Genomic DNA, 7,350 nt, shown 5'->3' with positions numbered 1-7,350 from the left:
TGCAGCTGCGAAGGGCTGGCAGTGGCATTTCATTTGAGTGCCCTCACTATGCCCCATGTGTGTGTGTGTGTATGTATATATACCTCATGACTGTCCCATTTTCAGAGGGACAGTCCCTCTTTTGACAGCTCAACCCCACAGTCCTTCGAAGGTTTGTACTGGAAAGTCCTGATTTTCTCTGCACTGAACAGCCATAAAAAGAAACAATGTTTCTAACTTAATTGGCTTTTGGCAGAGAGCCCAGAACAGCCACAGCTGCAGATAAGATATGCAAAAAAATGGAAAGTAGGCACTCTGGTTAAAAAGAAAAAGGTGGTTTATTTTCCCTTTTTCTTTTTAACTGGAGTGCCACCTTTCCATTTTTTTGCATATCTGATTACAGTGGGAACGCTGGTGGCTGAGCACCCGGTACATCAAAATGGAGCTGTACTAATTATGCACACAGGAGGGGAGTCTGGAGAGGCCAAAATCCCCTTTTTATACTTTATATGCAGATAAGATACTTTTGTAACAATTTTGAGATAAGCAAATCAGTAATTGTAACAATAAAAGATAGCAGGTCCCCAGTAACGGAACTTGGTGGGGGAGGGCTCTGTTGCGGGCCGTGCAGCCGGGCCCGCCCCCACCCTCGTCTGCGTGATTTTTTTCTGACTCTGCAGCGCGAGCGATCTACCGGGGGGCCCTGCGGGGGTGCGCTCCCAGGCCCAGTTGCACCCCCTGCTCCCCCGGTAGTTATGCCCCTGCAGGTCCCTTGGGAGAAGTTAGACTCACAGCTTAAAGGGCAATTCACCTTTATTAGCAAAACTGTAATAACTGGGGAAAAACACAGAAATGTTCAAAATTTCAAAACCTGCCAAATTTTGTAAAATTAACATGGTAATTAGGGGGTGTGGCCACAAAAATGGGAGTGGTCAAAAAATGTAGCTGCGCTGCCTGTCATCTTTTTTGTCCCTCTTTTTATTTCCAAAATGTTGGAAGATATTTCTATATACATAAATGTAAAAGAAGTCTACGATTTTAATTCATGAAGGTGATTTGGTTGATGACCCCTAGGGGGACCCGCAGCTCTAACATGTCAGTGGGCAGAGCGTGTGTTTCCCATAGAGAGAGGGGTGGGAGTCAGACTGCAGGGGACACCCATGGAACAGACAGGGCGGGTGGATGAAGGAGGGAGATATTAGGAAAGGGTGGAGAGCCGCAGCAGGGCTGAGAGGGCAGTTGGAAACAGGCACATGAGTGGGGAGGAGAGTTAGGAAACGAGACAAGGGGTGGGGTAATAGTCCGGGAAGGAGGGAGCAGAGGTGGAAGGCGCTGGGAGAAGAGACATTTAGGAGGGAATATTATAGTACAATTGTTCCTGGGCGCGGAAGGAATCATCATCACATCTGTGTATGTAACAGAGGGGGGTTCTCTGAGACACGCCCCCTCCCGCGCGGCCCCCCAGTGCGGGCTGAGCATCTGGCAGCAGCATGTAAGTACCCTCTTGTCTCTTACACTGGCTATAAGCCACCACTGCCCTCATAATGTCACAGCGCCGGCATATCTACGATTTCTCACATGCCTCCAATGGCCCCACACTACTTTTACTTGACTGCTGCTGCAGAAACTCTTGGAAAGTCAGGCGTTTTGCTTTTCCCCTTAACTTAACCAGTGGTGAAGATAAAGGAGAGGGGGGTCCCTGGCCATAGAGAAAGACAGGAGGCTAATCTGGCAGAGGGGGGTTATAAATTAGGGATACCCAGCCTGCAGCACCTCCAGCTGTTGTTAGACTCCCTCTAATTATGGGTGGCACAAGCAAATTCCCTTTCTGCCCTACCCAAGAACCAGCCCTGCACTTAATTGTTATGAACTTAATAATGACTGGAAGCAGCAGCCGCCAAATGTGTTCTGCAGCAGCTGGGAGCTCTTACTGCCTAGGCATAACACTGGGGAGACAGAGCCAATGAGTGTGTTTCTAGGTTACAAGCTGTCAGTGGGCCTCTGATTGTACTGTATGTGCTAGGAACAGGGTGACACCCACACAAACGCTGAAATCTCAAGCGCCAGTGAGTGTCTCGTACACGTCTGCCCTCCCCTGTGCCCCATCCTGTTGTTTAGACTTTGTGTTACCCACTCACTAAGCACATCCAAATCCACTGCATTTAGCACCCACCAGAGTTCTTTACTAGTCTACATGTGTTTGACTGTCATTTTGAAAAGAAGGGATGATGATGGCAACCTTGCACATTTTACAGTTGCCGGGTAATAACTAGACACTTTTAGGCTTGCTGGAAATTGTAGTCGGTTTTCACGGAGTGGCTACACATATGCCCACACATGTGCAGTTTGTCGTCTCGCTTCTGTCTTTTTTTGGACACATTGTAATAGGATAAAAATGACAACCACGTAACCTCTTACCCAGTGTACACTGAATCTTTGTGCGTTTCTGATCCTTTGTGACTGTGAGGGTGTGTTTGGTTGTTGTATTCTCATATGCCTATGCAGAATAAGTGAATTGTAGCCAGAGCATAGGTACTTTATACATGCAGCATGGGGATAGTTCAAATAAAATGCTTACATACTAATTCTGTACAGTGAATAGAGCTTCCATGTGTGACTTACCTACAGAAGTTAGTTAACTAAAGCATCACTCACAATAGCGACTTTCATCCGTCACACGAGCCAGCTTGTTCGATCCAAAAGCTCATATTGTTGCCTTTGAATCTTTGAAGTGTCTATTCTCCTTACTTACAATGGCTGTGAGGATAAGAAGCAATCCTAATAAAAGCTATCTTTTGCCTAGTCACCTCTATGGTGTTGCAATAAAATTACAAATTCCGTGACATTTTTGATATTTCCTTTAAAAAATGAGAACATGTAACGAAATGGCAATGTCTGACCTGTCTGACTTTCATTCTCTGAAGAGGAGAATGTGGCATAAGAGAAACTTCCTGAAATTCTAGTTCACTCTAATTATTTTAATTGCAGTGGTCAGTCAGTGAAAAGAACTGTCAGACTCACATAGAGCTATTATGTTCCATTCAAGCACCAGTCATTTGGGGGTTTTTTTTGTACTTCAGCAGAGTTAAAATTAAAATCTATAATAAAAGTACACCTGTATCAAAGATAATTGCCTCATATTTACAACAGGTTGACTTCTTATTGGCATAGTAACATACATAGTAAGTTAGGTTGAAAAAAGAGACACATCCCTCAAGTTCAACCTTTTAACTTTTTTTTAACCTGCCTAACTGCTAGTTGATCCAGAGGAAGGCAAAAAACCCCCACCTGAAGCCTCTCCAATTTGCGTCAGAGGGGGAAAAAAATCCTTCCTGACTCCAAAATGGCAATCGGACTAGTCCCTGAATCAACTTGTACTATGAGCTATCTTTCATAACACTTAGGGTAGGGGCACACGGGCAGATTCGGGGAGATTTAGTCACCTGGCGACTAATCGCCTCTTCTTCTAGGCAACATTCTCCCGAAACTGCCATCTCCTACCTAATGAAAAATCACCAGCGCAATGGCACTCGCATCCCTTCAATTTCCGAAGTCGCCAGACTTCGGAAATCGAAGCGCCGCAGGTGCCATTGCGCTGGCAAGGTTTCATTATAACCGGCAGCAAGGTAAGGGAAGGCAGTTCGGGAGATTGTCGCCCCAAAGAATAGGCGATTTTTTGTGTTGCTGTTCCATGGTAAGTAGATTTGGTTTATGCTCTTTCCATTTCTGCAGAGCGTGAAGCTGCTCCTTGTCCTGAATGGCTATTGTGGAGTACTATTATTATGTGTTATCGTGTGAGATGTTACCATTGTATCAGCTAAAAAAAAAGACTGTCCGCAAAGAATCAGTGAAAACCTGAAGGGGTGGTTCAACTTCAGGTTAACGTTTAGCATGTTATAGAATGACCTATTCTAAGAAACTTTTAAATTGGTCTTCATTATTTTTTTTATAGTTTTTGAATTAGTGAGCTTCTTATTCTGACCCTTTCCAGTTTTCAAATGGGGGTCATTGACCCTATTTAAAAAGTAAATGCTCTGTAAGACTACAAATAATTATTATTGCCACTTTTTATTACTCATCTTTCTATTATTAACATGTATTTATGTAGCGCCAACATATTGCGTAGCACTGTTCAATTGATCCCTTTTCATATTCCAGTTTCTTGTTGAAATCAGTACATGGCTGCTAGGGTAACTTGGACCCTACCAACCAGATTGCAGAGCTGCTGAATAAAAGAAGCTAAATAACTCAAAAAATACAAATAATAAAAAACGAAAATCAATTGCAAAATGTCTTAGTATCAGTTGCATTACTATAAGAAGCAGAGGGGGCTGGGGACCTGGGGAACACCGGGAGCAGACCGTGGGGTTGGCTTCTTCTATAGCATTGAAATTGGGGCAACAGTGCGTTCCAGTGAAGATTTTTTTAGCAGGGTGGCCCCGCACGCTTTTTCGTTTCACCACTGTTCAGAATATGATTCTCTAGATCAGGGGTCAGCAACCTTTACTATCAAAAGAGCCATTTTGCCCCTCTCCCACTAAAGAAAAATAGTCTGGAGCCGCAGAACATAACACAGCTTATAAACTTTTTTTAACCAGTGGCGGAACTACTGGGGGGAGCAGGGGGTGTGAGCGGGCCAGGGCACCCCCTCAGGGCCCCCCGGCAGTCCACGCAGTCCGCGCGCCGCTGCGCGGCGCACATTCCCGGACGGTTTCCTGGTGTACGGAGGGGGTCGGGGGCCCGGCTGCGCGTCCTGCGCCAGGGCCCGCCCCCCTCTAGTTACTTCTGTTTTTAACCTTTTTTTAATTTTAACTGTTACAACAACAGAATACAACAAACAGTAGTGCATTGTGTATATGCAGGGCTACTTTGAAATAAATTAAACACGGAATAGCCCTATTAAATGCTAGTGTTCTCGTCTGTTTAATGTGACTTCTGTTTCTGAAGCTCCATGCTGATCGTCTCTCTCTTGTCTTGAGTGTGTGACCACGGTAAGGACCATGATGAATCATCTTGCTGTGGCTCAGTCTTGCCACTCCTGGGACGTCTATACAGCCCTCGCACCTGCTGGCGGCTTCTTGAGTGTGCTTACCGCGGTTGCACACTCAAGGAGCTACCAGCAGGTGCGAGGGCTGGAAATACGACCTGACAGGCAAAGCCGCAAGACTGAGCCGCAGCAAGCAGGATGAAGAGCCGCATGAGGCTCTGGAGCTGCAGGTTCCCTACCCCTGCTCTAGATCATACTCAAAGTTAACTCAAAGATGAGTTAAATTTGCAAATTAGCATTGAATGCTTTATTTGTACTGGATTGTAATACCACTTCTCACCATTAGTACGTTTTTTTCAATAAGCTTCCATAGTATAGGAACCCATTGTTATAAAAATGCCACCAAACTGTAGTGCAGGCTTAATTATTCTTTTTCAAACAAATAGGTTTTATAGGTTCTGTATTCGGCCTGTATTTGGCCTTTTTCAGCAGGATTCTGATTCGGCTGAATCCAAATGCGTGGCTGAATCGAATCCTAAAAATTCCGTGGTTTTTTTTTCACATAAAAATGCATTTTTTCCCCTGGCGCAGTGTGTGGTTCTTTTTAAGCCTTTCTTGCACTTTCTTGCACTTATTTGAAATTAGGATTTGGATTCCGTTTGGGAATTCTAAATACCCCAAATAGGTGATTTGGTGCATTCATTTATAAAACCCATTTCAGTAAAAGTATTTGAACTGGGCGGAGTACTTTAGACAAGCACACATGTGTTGACATACTGTAGTTAAACAAATACTCCAGCAGATAAGAGCATCCACTTCCTGACTGCAATGTGAATAAGCCACTATGACTAATTCAGAACAGAGGTTTATTGTAATGACTTTTGAATTTAGAAATTAGGTAGGGACAGCCTGCCAACAATTCAAAAGAATACATGTTTATGTGTTTTTATGTTAAATGATGTAATTGCTAGAAGTTACATCATTAAAGTTGGCAGCACATGTATCCAGATGCTATTTGTGTCAAATGTGCATATTTGTGCAGTGTAACAGGACACACACTGAAGTGGGCTCTAGTCTTTCAAGGGAAAGTTTACCTTACCTTAAAGAGGTTGTTCATCTTTCAGTTAACTTTTGGTATGTTATAGAATGGCTTATTCTAAGCAACTTTTAAATTGGTCTTCATTTTTTATATAGTTTTTTTTAATTATCTGCCTTCTTCTGACTCTTTCTAGCTTTCAAATGAGGGTTTCTGACCCCATCTAAAAACAAATGCTCTGTAAGGCTACAAATGTATTGTTATTGTTACTTTTTATTCATATTCCAGTCTCTTGTTCAAATAAATGCATAGTTTCTAGAGTAATTCACACCCTAGCAACCAGATTGCTGACATTATAAACCGGAGAGCTGCTAAATAAAAAGCTAAATATCTCAAAACCCACAAATAATAAAAAATGAAAACCAATTGCAAATCTCAGAATCACTCCCTACTCAGGGCTAAAAGTTAACACAAAGGTGAACAACCCCTTTAATAAACTTTTCATATAATTTAGGTAAATAACGATCTAACAAAGTTTCATTTATGTTATTTTGTTTAGAGGTATGCTGTTCATTATTTAACTTCGTAATTGTTCTTGAGTTTGGAAGTTAAACTGATGCTTTATTATCAGTCTTATTAGGCTAAACAACCAGGGTTTTGTTTGCATATCAAATTAAATGACGGTAGGATACCAATAACGATATGAATCCAATATTGCCGTCTGGTTGCTGTTCTTGGGCAACAACAAGATGACAGTTGAGGCTAATGGCCCATGGGGTGTTTTGATTGCTTTCAGGCAGAAAGCAAACACAGTCAAAATACCCCTCTCCCCTTGTCACTGCTTCCCATGTAGCTCTATAGGAAAGTCTCCAGTTAACGAGATACTGACATCAGAAATTAACCTTTGTTTATTTACATCTATCATTGTCTTTGATTGCTATTTATAATTTTGCCATAAGGGTAAGGACACACTGGACGATTTGTCGCCAACGTTTTAAAAAAGTAAATCGCGGCGACAAGACGATCGTCTTTTTTGAACAGACGATTCACAGCGACTATTGGCACAGAGTGATTTGTATCCCATTACTCTGTGCGGTACGTGCTCCACCCAAACCGGAAACGGTTTGTGCTTCCCGCTGTAACCTGGCGTCTTTACGTGCTTGCGTTCTTGCGTCATTGCGTTCGCATTGTAATTTGAATACAATTGCTGCTACTTATCTGTATGTGTGTGCGTGTCTAGGAGATTTCAGTGCTTTTCTAAGTACATGCTATTTCTGATAAATTGCTCGGAAAAGGGTCTCAGTACGTTTTGGAGCTACAGGCGATTCACAAACGCGCTGTGGGCACA

At 42.9% G+C, this 7,350-nt stretch overlaps 1 protein-coding gene across 4 annotated transcripts in view; it reads left to right on the top strand.

Annotated features, from left to right (window-relative positions):
- Positions 1 to 1,189: 1,189 nt before the first annotated feature.
- The window catches only part of LOC108698815 (nesprin-2-like), a 194,396-nt gene continuing 188,235 nt past the window's right edge, over positions 1,190 to 7,350 (top strand). For all 4 annotated transcript variants that reach the window (XM_018230644.2, XM_018230641.2, XM_018230643.2 and 1 more), the window contains exon 1: positions 1,190 to 1,471. The gene's annotated coding sequence lies outside the window, so the exon portion shown is untranslated. The remainder of the gene's footprint in view (positions 1,472 to 7,350) is intronic.

The sequence above is a fragment of the Xenopus laevis genome, chromosome 8L (assembly GCF_017654675.1).
Source record: "Xenopus laevis strain J_2021 chromosome 8L, Xenopus_laevis_v10.1, whole genome shotgun sequence".
NCBI lineage: Eukaryota > Metazoa > Chordata > Amphibia > Anura > Pipidae > Xenopus > Xenopus laevis.
The sequence above is the reverse complement of the archived record's forward strand: the minus strand, read 5'-3'. Positions and strand labels throughout refer to the sequence as shown.